The sequence below is a fragment of the Lissotriton vulgaris genome, chromosome 3_1 (genome assembly GCF_964263255.1).
Source record: "Lissotriton vulgaris chromosome 3_1, aLisVul1.2, whole genome shotgun sequence".
NCBI lineage: Eukaryota > Metazoa > Chordata > Amphibia > Caudata > Salamandridae > Lissotriton > Lissotriton vulgaris.
The window spans coordinates 1,210,845,825-1,210,863,162 of record NC_141689.1 but is presented as its reverse complement, the minus strand read 5'-3'; positions in this window follow the sequence as shown (position 1 = coordinate 1,210,863,162).

Here is a 17,338-nt window from a genome sequence, read left to right as displayed (position 1 = left end):
GGGAGGGGGCCGGAGGTGTGATGGAAGCCTTGGTTTCGGGTACTTGGTGAGTCGTTCACCCCCCGGGCGGGTCTTGGCGCGCCGGACGCGCACGCCTCGCTGCAGCCAGGAGTGGCCAGAGGCTGCCGAAAGGGAAAGAGGCGGCCGGCTGGCTGGGGTTGCCAAACATGGAGTCGGATGGTCACGTGCACGGGTGCAGGCACGCGGTCTGGAGGTCGTCTCAGGTCTGGTGTAGGAGTCTCATGTATAGTTCTGGGTGGACGAGAATCAGTTCCGTCCGTCGTTCTGGGGTTGTGGGGATCAGCGAGGGCCACGCCACGAGGCCGGGTCCAACAAGCTTTCTATACAGTTACACATGACACTCTTGTTTTCTTCACTAACGGCATGTGCAAACAGGCCAATTCCTTCCTCTCAGACAAGTCTCAAATTATTGTTCACCACCCTTTCTACTTTTCATATGTGCCAGTTACCCACGGGTCTGGAAGGCATTCTTGCTTAGCCCTACTCTCTTTACTATTTGCATCACCCATCTGGCTTCCCTTATTAGATCTTTTGACTTCGAGTTAATGACTTATGTAGATGCTGTGCATATTGTCGTCTCCATCGGCGACCATATCAACATCACCCAAAGCAAGTTTTGCTCATGCATGGTATCAGCCCTCTGTTTGGATGGCAAACATTTGTTTCAAGTTCAATAGCAATAAGATGGAAGTTGTGACCCTTCGAGCAGCGGCAGCTGCCACATAAATAAAGTGGGGAGGCGGGGGAGGGGGCAGGGGCGGTGGGTGAGATTTTAAAGTGGTGGGCGCAAACTAATTAGCATACAGCACCGTAGCGAGCGAGCGCAGGAGCGAGCCCGAACCCCAAAAAGGGGGTTTCGGGTGGTTACCCCCCCCACCCCCCCCCCAAGAATTTTTTTTAAAAAAAAGAAGAGAAATCATGCATTTTCAAGCAAATTTGGGAAAGCAGGAAGGTTAATAAAGCAATTGTGAAAGTGCAGTTATTACATTAATAGATGGCATAACATAGGTAGCTGCTTATTCAGTATTACCAAAGAGCTTCATACATTCCGTCCTATTATGCTCAGGTGCTGAATTCAGACTATAAGACTTTCATGGAAATCTCAGCTCTAAGAGTAGAAGAAGTTGCACAGCAGTGTAATGGTTGCCAGGCTCATTCCGCAGGAGCGTCAGGAACTTGAAGAAAAGTCCACAGTCTTCCCCAAGGCCTTCCGACTCCATTAGACTCTAGAGTAACGAATGGCACGCAAGGGGAAAACAGGGAAACAAAACAAGGAAAGGCGGGGGAAGAAAAACAGTCTTACAATATACTGAATATTAGACTCTAGAGTAACGAATGGCACGCAAGGGGAAAACAGGGAAACAAAACAAGGAAAGGCGGGGGAAGAAAAACAGTCTTACAATATACTGAATATAAAAGAGGCAGCGCAATGCGCTGTTACTGTGATTCTGGTTGAGCTGAGCTTTGTACACACACTTCAATTAGGTCCACGCAAGTACCCCAAACATAAATGGTATAAAGGTTTTCGCAATTTGCCAAGGGGAAAGGTTTAATAGGCAACACAAGCAACAAATCGTTCACCCTGCGGGAGACAGTGAGGTGCCAGGTTTTTAGGAACCCGGTGGTGCCAGGGGATAACACCCGAAAGACCTCTGAGATCTCCCTGTTCCGCACCACAGAAACCACGAGTCTTCTAGGTGAAGCCAGAGATCGAGTTTTATTGGCTGCAACCAAGTAACAAGCGTCCTAGAATTACAACAGCACGGGTCGTAAGTTCTCAGGAGACTATTGGTTTTTACAGAACCAGCCTTCTCCTTATATACGGAAATAACAGCTGCAGGCAAGAATTCTTAAGTTTACAATACGGTCATAGACATATTTTCACAATAGAGCAAAAGCACAGTCATGTTGGCCAACCCATATTTTAGATGTCCAGTTTGTGATAGATGTCCCAGCCCAGCCCGGAATTACAATCAGATATCGATGAAACCCCAATAAAACAGGGCACCTCCTCGTCGTAAAACTGGCCATAAACAAGGTACATGGACAGGTGTATGTGTGTAGAAAACATGGTCTGTATGTAGTGAATGGTTTATGGCATGTTGTGCATTGATGCTATCTTATTCGGCCACTGGGCGAGGAGCTGCCTAAACAGGTTTTGGGTCGGGGGCAGTGGAGTTAGTTTCGGCCAGGTCATGTAAGTCAATCGGATCTAGCTCGACCTTAATCGATTGACTTATATGAGGGCAAGGCATAAGATGGATGCCGTTACAAAATGGAATCCGAGGGTTCAGAGCGGAAACCACGATTTGAGGGTGTTAGCATCGCTCAATCATGACGCAAATGCACAGGGATAATGTCCTAATCATTACCGGTCTGCCGATACCAAATTCATCATGGTACGATGATATTTTGTGACACGAGTGTTGGACCTCGGTACCGGTATCAAAGCAGGGTCCAGAATTTCAGAACCACAGACCCTCCTTTTGCCCTCATATTAGGCAATAACTCATGCTAATCTGAGTCCAAATCTGTATTAATGAATTCATGGAGATGCTGCTGTAGCATCATCCTGTTGCTCAATTCGTCCCTTGCCACAGGCTTCCTCACACATGAAGTAGCACAGAGGCCACATATTGCAGGAGCACACTGTACAAATAGGCAGAACATAAACAGAATGGCTAAGATCATCCCAATGAAGATCAGAGTTTTCCATCCCCAGGCAGATATCAGTTCCCAGAACCACCCTAGCAAGGACCAATCCCCTTTATCTACATGAAGGGAATCAGAGATTTTGTGCAGTTTGGAGATGGCCTGGTACACTGTCGGTGCATTATCAGGGATGAAAATGCAGCAACTGGATTGGACCACCCTACATACACCACCACGGTCTGCAAGTATGATGTCTAGGGCGACCCTGTTCTGAAGGGTCATAATTCGGTCTGATTGAAGCTCAGCTGTCAGGTTACTAAGGGCACTGGCCGTTTCGATCAAGGCGGATTAGACTACCCTCGTTAACTGGCGAATGTTCCTGCTGTTCACCATAGGCCCCCAAAAGGGCAGAAAACCCTTTGCAAAGTCCCCAAACTCTTGACCCGCAGTGTCGTCTTGACTCACGACACCCCTAACTGTCCTTGTCCGATGGTAATCTGCCCCGGCCTTGTAGGTGGGTGGCAGCAGAAACGAGATAAAACATGTGCCCGCGAAGTCAGGGGGCAACCATGTGTATGCTTTGTCATGGCAGATGAAATATGTACCCTTAGCCGCTAAGAATGGAGGGGAAGTTCGAGAGGCAAACACATACGTTTCCGTGCATACGCTCTTCCCTAACTGCGCTTTGGGATCCCTGCCAATACCTTGCAGACATAGGTGACCTCGGTGGGGTACTATCAAAACCGGGGAGGATTTCTTTGTTTTCTGGCTCTTACTCAGGGAAATCCCATACTGAGTGATGTTCCATCTACTATACGGAGTAAACTCATCCTTGGGAATCGTTCGATATGTGTCTATAGCCCTGCTCATATTCCTTATTCCTGCCACTAGTGCCTTGTTGCTGGAATTGCTCCCTGTGGGACGCGGGGGATATGGTTCTATGGCAAACAGGAACATTGTCTGGAAAGCCCACAGAGAACCATAGTAACTGAATGGCAGGACGAAGTAAGGGATGCCCTTATCGGTTGTGTGTGGCATAAGTCCACATATCCAACAGTTCGATGTGTTCATTATAGACTGGTGCTGGTGTAGGAGCTGGATGAATGAGTTATTTACAAATTCTAGTCTTCTGGCAGACTCATGTTCAGACAGAGGGTGAAAGGAGTGTGTAGGAACAGTATGAGGAGGTGTGGGCTGAGTGTTATTTACAAGGGTAACTTGGAATGTGAATAAAGTATAGCCAATCAAGAACATCATTATGCTACACAACATTAAAATTCATAGTATCAAGAATCTTTTTCTGGCTAATACAGTGCGTATTTTCTTTTTAAAGTTCGTGGATCTAGCAGGTCTCTCTACCCTTGGAAACTCCATCCTCTAGTTGCTGCCCGCGGTGGGAGATTGATTCTGCCAAGGAGTGCTTTCTGCTCAGTCCGAGGTAATTCCCTCAAACCGACCAGAACCGTTGACCTAAACGTCCCCAGCTGCACTCCCTAGACTATCAACCGCGACCCTAGCAGCAGAACCGGATGGCGGTTCGAAAATCAAAAATGAGCAAGTTCCCTGGGCGAGAGAGCTGTAAAATCAAAAATAGTTCTTGGGGGAAGAGAGAATCGTATTAATTAACTTTTATTAGTCTCTTGTTCTTGACCTCAGATTATATTGTCGTTTCCCAGGTACGGTGTGGTCTTCAAACAACGTTTCAGGTTCCGTAGTGTCCAACTGCATTGGCGGTGGCACAAATCCTTGCAAAATACGATCACTCTCCTTTCCTGTGCCAGTTTCCTTCAATCGTGCATCGCTGAAGGGCGCAAAGCGAGGTACGGTTTCGGTCTCAGAGTCAGCGATACCCTCCTGGACCCACCGGTCATATGGAAGAGGCAGAGGGACCCGTTTACAGTGGGTCCCGTGGATCCAGTTCTTCTTTCCTTCCACCCGAACGGCTGATCTTGTGGAAAGAAGGACGAGGTACGGTCCGGTCCACCTGGGCTGTTCGTTGTTTGTGCGCTGAAAATTCCGCACCAGCACCCAGGTGCCGGGTTCAATGGAGTGACCTGGATCATCAGAGGCTGGCGGAGAGGAACTGTGAACCTGTTGGTGTAAAACACTCAATTTAGTTGTCAATTCGTGTAAATAGTCAAACAGTAAAGGGTGTTCTACTTCGCTTATCTTCTTGGGTCTTGGCACGCCCCAGATGTTGGCTGGGCGGCCAAACACAATTTCATAAGGGCTAAGTCCTAATCTAGAATTGACAATCATTCTGGTAGACAGGAGTGCTAGAGGCAGGGCGTCAGGCCATTTAAGACCTGTGCTGGCTTGTATCTTGGCTAATTTCAACTTGAGAGTGCCGTTATAGCACTCTACTAATCCAGCTGATTGGGGGTGGTTTGCAGCGTGAAACTTCTGGTGGATGCCTAGACATTCGCACACTCTCTTCGTCACTCGTCCCACAAATTCACTTCCATTATCGCTCCAGACCATTCTAGGCATGCCAAACCTAGGGAAGAATTCCTTGACAAGGGCTTTGGCAGTTGACAGGGCAGTGTTGTCTTTAAGGGGATACGCTTCCACCCACCTGGAGAAAGCGCAAACAACAACAAGCTCGTATTTCAAATTGTTGCACCTCTCCATGTGGATGAAATAGAGCTGCAAAACCTCGAACAGATACGTCGGAGGCGAAAAATGACCAGCTGGAGTTGGGGTTCCCCTACCGGGATTGTACTTCAAACACACCATACAGTTCCTGACCAAATTCTCCGCGCATTTTGGGATACCATTATTCTGCCATACTGGGGCCAAGAGTTTACAGATTCCTTTCACGCTGACGTGCGCCATCCCATTGGCCATTGTCACCACTGCGAGTACATATGCGTCAGGTAATAGCCATCGCTGATGTTCTGACAATTCGACCCAACAACCATTTGCATCCAATCTTCCCTTGCCTTCTCTCCATTCATTCACCTCTTTTTCAGTAGCATCAGCTTGTATGGACTTCACACTTTCAGTAGTGTCCTCACACATACCCACATCGGCAATCCATCTAGCAGGACCTACAACGTACATCCGACTCATTGTGTTCCTTGCAGTCTCTTTCGCAACCTCGTCTGCAAATGCATTCCCACGACCAACATCATCTTGAATCTTTCTGTGTGCACTGCATTTTACAATCGCAACTTGTAGTGGCAAGGTCAGTGACTCGAGGAGCTCGTTAACTAGCTGACCATGTTGGATTCTTGCACCATGTGACGTCAGGAACCCACATTCACGCCACAATCTTCCGAAACTGTGGGTCACGCCAAAGGCGTATTGGATATCAGTATACACATTCACTCGCTTTCCTTTTGCCAACACACACGCTCTTGTAAGTGCAACCAACTCTGCTGCTTGCGCAGAATTGTGGGGAATGCGTGCAGACTCTACAATCGTGTGCAATGTTGTTACAGCATATGCTGCAGTCGTATCACCATTCGGCAACTTGAAGCATGAACCATCAACCCATAAAGTATCATTACATTCAGGAAGGAGAGTGTCCTGCAAGTCTACTCTCCCTTTTGTCTCTTCTTCTGTCCTGAAGCAGCAATCATGTTTTTCAACCTCATCTGTCTCTGCCGGAATAGGTAATAACGTGGCGGGGTTGAGTGTATCACACCTCTTTATGTGTATGTGACTCGCTAGTAGTGTCAACTCATAGCTGGACAGTCGAGCACTAGTTAAATGCTGTGTTTTTGTTCTGTTTAGTAAAATGTCTACTGCATGTGGGACCATAACGATCAGAGTATTATTCCTGACTAACCCAGCAGACTGTCGAATACAGACAGCTGCTGCAGCAGTGGCCCTCAAGCAACTCGGTAATGCCTTAGCTACAGGATCTAGAGTCGCTGAGAAATACGCGCATGGGCGCTGTTTGTCTCCAAAGTATTGTGTCAGGACTGATAATGCGCAACCTTCCTTCTCATGAACATATAATGTAAAGGGCTTGCTGTAGTCGGGGTTGCCCAACACAGGAGCCGAACACAATGCATCACGCAACTCATGGAAACTTGTCTGACAATCTTCAGACCAATTTAGAAAAGGGGGTGGTGATGAACAGAGTGTCTGAATTAAGCAGACCACTCTTACCCAGTCCAAAGATCAGGGCTTGATCCATCACCGTTATTTATCTCACTGCCCCATCCCAGCTCAGAACCTGGCTATATGCAAATCAGTCTGTCCCTAGCCCAGTGCATCATGGGAACAGGGCAGACTAAACTACCAAGCCAATTCTTCACCAGAAAGGAGACAAGCTACCGGGGACCGGTTTCTGGCATTTCAGCCTTCTTCGGCCCGGCTTGCTTGAATCCTGATGGAGCAGTGAGAAAGGGACTCATGTCTGAGTATACCCTGCCACACCTATAGTGGCCAAAAACGATTTAGAAAACGGGGTGGTGATGAACAGAGTGTCTGAATTAAGCAGACCACTCTTACCCAGTCCAAAGATCAGGGCTTGATCCATCAACGTTATTTATCTCACTGCCCCATCCCAGCTCAGAACCTGGCTATATGCAAATCAGTCTGTCCCTAGCCCAGTGCATCATGGGAACAGGGCAGACTAAACTACCAAGCCAATTCTTCACCAGAAAGGAGACAAGCTACCGGGGACCGGTTTCTGGCATTTCAGCCGTCTTCGGCCCGGCTTGCTTGAATCCTGATGAAGCAGTGAGAAAGGGACTCATGTCTGAGTATACCCTGCCACACCTATAGTGGCCAAAAACGATTTAGAAAAGGGGGTGGTGATGAACAGAGTGTCTGAATTAAGCAGACCACTCTTACCCAGTCCAAAGATCAGGGCTTGATCCATCACCGTTATTTATCTCACTGCCCCATCCCAGCTCAGAACCTGGCTATATGCAAATCAGTCTGTCCCTAGCCCAGTGCATCATGGGAACAGGGCAGACTAAACTACCAAGCCAATTCTTCACCAGAAAGGAGACAAGCTACCGGGGACCGGTAGCTTGGATTCAAGCAAACCGGGCCGAAGACGGCTGTAATGCCAGAAACCGGTCCCCGGGAGCTTGTTTCCTTCCCAGTGTAAGAATTGGCTTTTGTAGTTTGGTTTGCCCTGTTCCCATCATGCACTGGGACAGGAACAGACTAATTTGCATACAGCCAGGTTCTGAAACTGGGATGGTGCAGTGAGCTAAAAAACGGTGTTGGATCTAGCCCTGATCTCTTGACTGGGTGAGAGCTTTCTGCTTAATTCAGAGACTCTGTCCCTCACCACCCCTTGTTGTAAATATTTTTGTCCACCCTAAGCGTGGAAGGGTATTCTCAGATGTGAGACCCTTGCTCATTGCACCATCAGGATTCAAGCAAACCGGGCCGAAGGCGGCTGTAATGCCAGAAACCGGTCCCCGGGAGCTTGTTTCCTTCCCAGTGTAAGAATTGGCTTTTGTAGTTTGGTTTGCCCTGTTCCCATCATGCACTGGGACAGGAACAGACTAATTTGCATACAGCCAGGTTCTGAAACTGGGATGGTGCAGTGAGCTAAAAAACGGTGTTGGATCTAGCCCTGATCTCTTGACTGGGTGAGAGCTTTCTGCTTAATTCAGAGACTCTATCCCTCATCACCCCTTGTTGTAAATATTTTTGTCCACCCTACGCGTGGAAGGGTATTCTCAGATGTGAGACCCTTGCTCATTGCACCATCAGGATTCAAGGAAACCGGGCCGAAGACGGCTGTAATGCCAGAAACCGGTCCCCGGGAGCTTGTTTCCTTCCCAGTGTAAGAATTGGCTTTTGTAGTTTGGTTTGCCCTGTTCCCATCATGCACTGGGACAGGAACAGACTAATTTGCATACAGCCAGGTTCTGAAACTGAGATGGTGCCGTGAGCTAAAAAACGGTGTTGGATCTAGCCCTGATCTCTTGACTGGGTGAGAGCTTTCTGCTTAATTCAGAGACTCTGTCCCTCACCACCCCTTGTTGTAAATATTTTTGTCCACCCTAAGCGTGGAAGGGTATTCTCAGATGTGAGACCCTTGCTCATTGCACCATCAGGATTCAAGCAAACCGGGCCGAAGACGGCTGTAATGCCAGAAACCGGTCCCCGGGAGCTTGTTTCCTTCCCAGTGTAAGAATTGGCTTTTGTAGTTTGGTTTGCCCTGTTCCCATCATGCACTGGGACAGGAACAGACTAATTTGCATACAGCCAGGTTCTGAAACTGGGATGGTGCAGTAAGCTAAAAAATGGTGTTGGATCTAGCCCTGATCTCTTGACTGGGTGAGAGCTTTCTGCTTAATTCAGAGACTCTGTCCCTCACCACCCCTAGTTGTAAATATTTTTGTCCACCCTAAGCGTGGAAGGGTATTCTCAGATGTGAGACCCTTGCTCATTGCACCATCAGGATTCAAGCAAACCGGGCCGAAGACGGCTGTAATGCCAGAAACCGGTCCCCGGGAGCTTGTTTCCTTCCCAGTGTAAGAATTGGCTTTTGTAGTTTGGTTTGCCCTGTTCCCATCATGCACTGGGACAGGAACAGACTAATTTGCATACAGCCAGGTTCTGAAACTGGGATGGTGCAGTGAGCTAAAAAACGGTGTTGGATCTAGCCCTGATCTCTTGACTGGGTGGGAGCTTTCTGCTTAATTCAGAGACTCTGTCCCTCACCACCCCTTGTTGTAAATATTTTTGTCCACCCTAAGCGTGGAAGGGTATACTCAGATGTGAGACCCTTGCTCATTGCACCATCAGGATTCAAGCAAACCGGGCCGAAGACGACTGTAATGCCAGAAACCGGTCCCCGGGAGCTTGTTTCCTTCCCAGTGTAAGAATTGGCTTTTGTAGTTTGGTTTGCCCTGTTCCCATCATGCACTGGGACAGGAACAGACTAATTTGCATACAGCCAGGTTCTGAAACTGGGATGGTGCAGTGAGCTAAAAAACGGTGTTGGATCTAGCCCTGATCTCTTGACTGGGTAAGAGCTTTCTGCTTAATTCAGAGACTCTGTCCCTCACCACCCCTTATTGTAAATATTTTTGTCCACCCTAAGCGTGGAAGGGTATTCTCAGATGTGAGACCCTTGCTCTTTGCACCATCAGGATTCAAGCAAACCGGGCCGAAGACGGCTGTAATGCCAGAAACCGGTCCCCGGGAGCTTGTTTCCTTCCCAGTGTAAGAATTGGCTTTTGTAGTTTGGTTTGCCCTGTTCCCATCATGCACTGGGACAGGAACAGACTAATTTGCATACAGCCAGGTTCTGAAACTGGGATGGTGCAGTGAGCTAAAAAAACGGTGTTGGATCTAGCCCTGATCTCTTGACTGGGTGAGAGCTTTCTGCTTAATTCAGAGACTCTGTCCCTCACCACCCCTTGTTGTAAATATTTTTGCCCACCCTAAGCGTGGAAGGGTATTCTCAGATGTGAGACCCTTGCTCATTGCACCATCAGGATTCAAGCAAACCGGGCCGAAGACGGCTGTAATGCCAGAAACCGGTCCCCGGGACCTTGTTTCCTTCCCAGTGTAAGTATTGGCTTTTGTAGTTTGGTTTGCCCTGTTCCCATCATGCACTGGGACAGGAACAGACTAATTTGCATACAGCCAGGTTCTGAAACTGGGATGGTGCAGTGAGCTAAAAAACGGTGTTGGATCTAGCCCTGATCTCTTGACTGGGTGGGAGCTTTCTGCTTAATTCAGAGACTCTGTCCCTCACCACCCCTTGTTGTAAATATTTTTGTCCACCCTAAGCGTGGAAGGGTATACTCAGATGTGAGACCCTTGCTCATTGCACCATCAGGATTCAAGCAAACCGGGCCGAAGACGACTGTAATGCCAGAAACCGGTCCCCGGGAGCTTGTTTCCTTCCCAGTGTAAGAATTGGCTTTTGTAGTTTGGTTTGCCCTGTTCCCATCATGCACTGGGACAGGAACAGACTAATTTGCATACAGCCAGGTTCTGAAACTGGGATGGTGCAGTGAGCTAAAAAACGGTGTTGGATCTAGCCCTGATCTCTTGACTGGGTAAGAGCTTTCTGCTTAATTCAGAGACTCTGTCCCTCACCACCCCTTATTGTAAATATTTTTGTCCACCCTAAGCGTGGAAGGGTATTCTCAGATGTGAGACCCTTGCTCTTTGCACCATCAGGATTCAAGCAAACCGGGCCGAAGACGGCTGTAATGCCAGAAACCGGTCCCCGGGAGCTTGTTTCCTTCCCAGTGTAAGAATTGGCTTTTGTAGTTTGGTTTGCCCTGTTCCCATCATGCACTGGGACAGGAACAGACTAATTTGCATACAGCCAGGTTCTGAAACTGGGATGGTGCAGTGAGCTAAAAAAACGGTGTTGGATCTAGCCCTGATCTCTTGACTGGGTGAGAGCTTTCTGCTTAATTCAGAGACTCTGTCCCTCACCACCCCTTGTTGTAAATATTTTTGCCCACCCTAAGCGTGGAAGGGTATTCTCAGATGTGAGACCCTTGCTCATTGCACCATCAGGATTCAAGCAAACCGGGCCGAAGACGGCTGTAATGCCAGAAACCGGTCCCCGGGACCTTGTTTCCTTCCCAGTGTAAGTATTGGCTTTTGTAGTTTGGTTTGCCCTGTTCCCATCATGCACTGGGACAGGAACAGACTAATTTGCATACAGCCAGGTTCTGAAACTGGGATGGTGCAGTGAGCTAAAAAACAGTGTTGGATCTAGCCCTGATCTCTTGACTGGGTGAGAGCTTTCTGCTTAATTCAGAGACTCTGTCCCTCACCACCCCTTGTTGTAAATATTTTTGTCCACCCTAAGCGTGGAAGGGTATTCTCAGATGTGAGACCCTTGCTCATTGCACCATCAGGATTCAAGCAAACCGGGCCGAAGACGGCTGTAATGCCAGAAACCGGTTCCCGGGAGCTTGTTTCCTTCCCAGTGTAAGAATTGGCTTTTGTAGTTTGGTTTGCCCTGTTCCCATCATGCACTTGGACAGGAGCAGACTAATTTGCATACAGCCAGGTTCTGAAACTGGGATGGTGCAGTGAGCTAAAAAACGGTGTTGGATCTAGCCCTGATCTCTTGACTGGGTGAGAGCTTTCTGCCTAATTCAGAGACTCTGTCCCTCACCACCCCTTGTTGTAAATAATCTTCAGACCAAGGCATTGGATCGGGTGTGTCTTTGTGGAGTAGTGCCAGCAAAGGTCTAGCCAATAGCGAGAAATTCGGTATCCATTGTCTACAGTAAGATGTAATGCCCAAGAAGGCCCGAACTTCTCTTTGTGTCCTTGGGGCACTCAATCTTGCAATTGCCTGTATTCTTTCTGGGGTTAGTCTCCTTCCCTCCTTCGATAAGATGTGACCTAGGTAGGTCACTTCTTGTCGACAAAATTGCATTTTTGAAAGAGAGACTTTGTGCTTCATGTCACATAAACGACACAACAACGACAGTGTGGCTTGCTTGCAAATCTGTTCAGTATCTGCAGGGATCAGCAGATCGTCTACATACTGAATCAGAATTGCACCATCCTGTAGAACAATCGTATCAAGTTGTGTTTTCAGAGCCTGACTGAATATCGATGGACTCTCACAGTAGCCCTGAGGAGCGCGTTTGAAGCGGAAGCTTCGTCCTCCTAAATTGAAGCCAAAAATATCTCTGATCTCCTCAGCAATCGGGATACTGAAGAAGGCGTTCCTCAGGTCAATCACCGAAAACCAAGTGGCTGAAGCTGGAACCATAGTCATTAAGGCAGTAATGTCAGGGACAACTGGAAACTGTGGTACAACAATCTTATTCACTTCTCTGAGATCAATCACAAACCTGTACACAGGGGGCTGTGAAGGATCTGTACGCTTTAAGACTGGCAAAACAGGACTGTTACAAATGTTGCCTGTTGTCTCTTCAATGACATCTTTCTCGATCAGATCGTAAATGATCACTAGCAACGCCTTTTCATATTCGCTAGATATTATGTATTGGGGAATACGTGGCAACCTAACATTGGCTTTTAATGTTATGACATACGGTGCTATTTCCAAAAGACCCACATCATTTGAACCACTAGCCCAAAGTATATCTGGAAGAGATGACAATTCAGTTGGAATATTCTCCTTTGCCAAATACATTGGAGAAATCACTTTCTTACCTAGGATAAGTCGTACTCCCGAAGGAGAACAGTACAAAGTTCCATATAATCTTTTTAAAAAATCCAAACCTAACAAATTTTTGCCACAACCTGTTGTAAGAATGAGGGGTGCTTCTAATTCGCATGGGCCAACAGAAAGGTGCATAGGACTAGAAATCGGGTTTCTAACAGGGGCGCCAGAGAAACCTACTGAAACATTCATTTCGCCAGACAAAGGTGCGCCAGGAAGTTTTGAGTGCATAATCGAACTTTTTGTAGCACCAGTATCCAGCAGAAACAGCTCTGACACTCCTGATGTAATCACCTCGACATAAGGTCCATTCTGATCTACTGGAACTGAAACAACTCCCTCTCTCTGTCCATGGCTGTCCTAGCAATTATTGCCCTCATTCTCGTTTTCGGCGTAATAGTCACCGGCATAGTACTGAGCTGACCTAGAAGACGCGTTATTCTGTTGATCAAAGCTATTCATAGAATTCTGAGGCGGAAAAGAAGTGGTATTCTGGGGGAAATTTCCACGGCCCCTACCTCTAGGAGCCTGTTGAACACCTCTACCTCTTGTACTGGAAACACCATTTAGATGTTGCGCCAGAGCTGGACAATTATTCTTGAAATGACCCTCTTCTTTGCAATAGGCACACTGATTCGGACCGTACGGTAAACGCTGATGGGAAAACTCGGTCCCTTGCGGGTTTCTCGAATACTGCAGTGGTTGCTGATAATTGGGCTGACTAGGAGTGCGAGGCGGATAGGCTTGCTGGAGAAGAACTTTAGTTTTTAAATCTTTAGTCTTTTTGTCTGCCTTATGTAGCTCGTCTTTGCACCTATTTTCGTAGTACTGGGCTGTGGCTAGAATCTGCGCTGACGTGGAAACAGCCCAAGCACTCTCTGAATCTTTCAATTTATTACACAGTTCAGGAAGCAAGTTATGCACAAATTTGTCTACAAACAACCTTTGGCCACCCTCGGTAGCCATATCCTGACCACTATGATCGACGAATGTCTCTTCAAACCTTGTGAAAAAGTCCTGTTTTAGGGGTCGTTTTAGGCGACCCAAAGAAAGGTGAGAACAGACCAGTGACAGTACTTGCCACTCTCTATCGAACAGAAGGAGAAGCTTGCGGAGAGGCAGATGTGCCAGAAAAGACAGGCTGATGTAAAGAGGAAGTCGAGGCAATAGCAGAGGAAGTCGAAGCAGTAGCAGAAGTAGTATCAGGATAAACAGGTGGAGAGGTAGGCAAAGTTGTAGAAGAAGTAGATGGAGTATGTAGCAAAGGGGGCGGCCCTTGAGAAGGCTGCGCCGGAGAAGTAGGAACCAGCTGAAGAGGAGCTGGTGCTTGTGCAAGAGATGCATTTCGTGCGCCAGGGCGCGGTATAACAAAACGCTTTGGGGGTCTAGTAATACTCGATGTGTATGGGGGTGGTGAATTCAACAAATGGGACATTAATGGATCTTTTCGGATGTTCCCTTCGAATCTCGTCCTTCATGGGGCAACATCGGGTAGCATTTATCTACTGCTAACTTCTTGCTTCTGAGCATTTGCTCACTCTCTTGCTCTTCCTCATTATCCCTGTATGCAATGGCAGCTTGCACCATTGACATACCTCTTTTATTTTTCTTTGCTAATTTTATTTCTTTCTGTTTGGCTTCTTTGCGCCATAAGCGAAAAGAGTCAGACATCGCCGGCCGGGCTTTCTTCTTGAACAATTTGACCTCGAGGTTATCTAAAATTTCTGAGTCAAAACTACCATATTGGGGCCATTTTAAAACACCATCTTTGCGGGTGTATTTCATCCACACTTCATTATATGTGATAGGACCTACTCTGTGCTTTATATATAATTCATATGTTGGAGTTCCAATCGGAGGAACCGGACACAAATCCTCTAATTGGGAGTCCTTACTACAACCAAGACAAAACAAGTTTCCAAGTCTGCTAAGACCAGGCATCTTTGCTCACTAGTCTAGCTTCAAACTTCAAGGGTTTGTCTATTTATGATATTCTCGTGAATACACAAATCCCTCGGTTTTGGCGCTTGCAAGTTCCAAACAAAGTGTATCTAAAGGATACCAAAACTAAGAACCAAACTAAGGACTGGGAGACGCTCCACTTATACTTAACGGAAGTATCGAAGATCGATGACGTCACTAGAAGACTCGTCTATCGTTTCGCTCTACCAAGGATCACTGGGTCCAAAACAGGGCGATAGTCAGGGCAGCAGTCCTTCGTAGCCGTCGGGACGCGGGGAACCTCGCAGCAAAGACCTTCGGAACCACGTCGACATACAGGGGTCGCTGAAGTGGCTGGCCGTCCTCTGGAATTTTCACACGAAGCTCCTCACGAACATCTGGCTTGGACCGTCACCGCTTGATACCGCCCCGAGTTGGGCGCCAACTGAGGTGACAGGTTTTTAGGAACCCGGTGGTGCCAGGGGATAACACCCGAAGACCTCTGAGTTCTCCCTGTTCCGGACCACAGAAACCACGAGTCTTCTAGGTGAAGTCAGAGATCGAGTTTTATTGGCTGCAACCAAGTAACAAGCGTCCTAGAATTACAACAGCACGGGTCGTAAGTTCTCAGGAGACTGTTCGTTTTTACAGAACCAGCCTTCTCCTTATATACGGAAATAACAGCTGCAGGCAAGAATTCTTAAGTTTACAATACGGTCATAGACATATTTTCACAATAGAGCAAAAGCACAGTCATGTTGGCCAACCCATATTTTAGATGTCCAGTTTGTGATAGATGTCCCAGCCCAGCCCGGAATTACAATCAGATATCGATGAAACCCCAATAAAACAGGGCACCGCCTCGTCGTAAAACTGGCCATAAACAAGGTACATGGACAGGTGTATGTGTGTAGAAAACATGGTCTGTATGTAGTGAATGGTTTATGGCATGTTGTGCATTGATGCTATCTTATTCGGCCACTGGGCGAGGAGCTGCCTAAACAGGTTTTGGGCCGGGGGCAGTGGAGTTAGTTTCGGCCAGGTCATGGGGAAGTCAGCTAAGGTGGACGTGTCCTTTCGGATCAAGCTCGACCTTAATCGATTGACTTATATGAAGGCAAGGCATAAGATGGATGCCGTTACAAAATGGAGTCCGAGGGTTCAGAGCGGAGACCACGATTTGAGGGTGTTAGCATCGCTCAATCATGACGCAAATGCACAGGGATAATGTCCTAATCATTACCGGTCTGCCGATACCAAATTCGTCATGGTACGATGATATTTTGTGACACAAGTGTTGGACCTCGGTACCGGTATCACAGCAGGGTCCAGAATTTCAGAACCACAACAGGTCCGGCCAGTGAACAAAGGTGAGCAAATCTGTGTAGTCTCCAAATAGAACAAACACTACAAAACTTTTAAAAACAGAGATAACAATGCATTTCTTACCTCAATCAGAATTTTTTGTATTCAACAAACAAGTAGCAGCCTTCACTTTTTGTAAATGAAATCAGCACGTCTGTCTTTCAGTGTAGCAAACTTGTCAATTACTTTCATGTTGAAGTCCGGTATCTTTTGGACTAGCTTGCTCTCTACAGATAGCATCGCCAAAGCATTTAGTCTTTCCTCTAGCATGGTGTTCCTGAGGAATGTCTTTATGCGCTTTAAGCCTGAAAAACATCGTTCAGCTTCTACTGTTGTCATTGGAGTCGTAATCACAATTTTTAGTAAAGTCACTGTCTCTGTAAGTGAGTTTTCCATATGCAGTTTATGAATTAAACTCAGCAAAGTCAAGGCGCTTGTGGCCTTCCGGTACACAGGCATTCCGTAGAGTACAGTCAACTCAGTTCTCAGCTGCTCTTTTTTGAGCATAGGATATGCTTCCACAGCCTGATTCAGAGCACGCTGAGGGAAGGATTCATCATATTGTGCAAACTCTTTACTTTGCAATAAAGTTGAACTCACCAAATGTTTTGTGAATGAAAAACGTTCTTGTGCCTGCACAATTACAATGTCACATATCTCCTTTCCAATTCGAACCAGAGAGGTGATGTTTTGTCTGCGGTTTGCAAAAATAGAATGCTCCGGCAGTTTGCTCTCTAAATCGTCAGCCCCATCTCTCACTTTCATAATCTTTTGTACAAATGCAGATGTATTGGCTTTCACAGAGACAGTATCTAGGTCTTTTCTTTGCAACTGATCGTATAACACATCAACAGGACTCATTATGTCATGAAATAAAAACAGTAAGAACTGAAACTCTTTGTCTTGTAGTGTTCTAATAAAGCCATGGGCTTCATTCTGACTTGTGTGATCAAAGTCTGCTCTTGATGCTATGGCGACAATCCATTTCTCAAGGCCCTCCCTCTGTTCAAAGATTAAGTTGACTGTACGAATGTGAAAGTTCCAACGAGTTGAGGATCCCCTTGGTACGCTTTTGCCCACAATCTCATTAAGGGCTTCTGTGCTTATGGGGGAACGTGTGAAGAATGCGGCTATGCCTCTGATATCCTGAAAGAAAACTCGTGTCTCTCTGATCTTTGATACCGCCTGTTGCATAATAAGATTGAGTTGGTGGGCGTAACAGTGCACAAAATGAGCATTAGGGTACACATCTCTAAT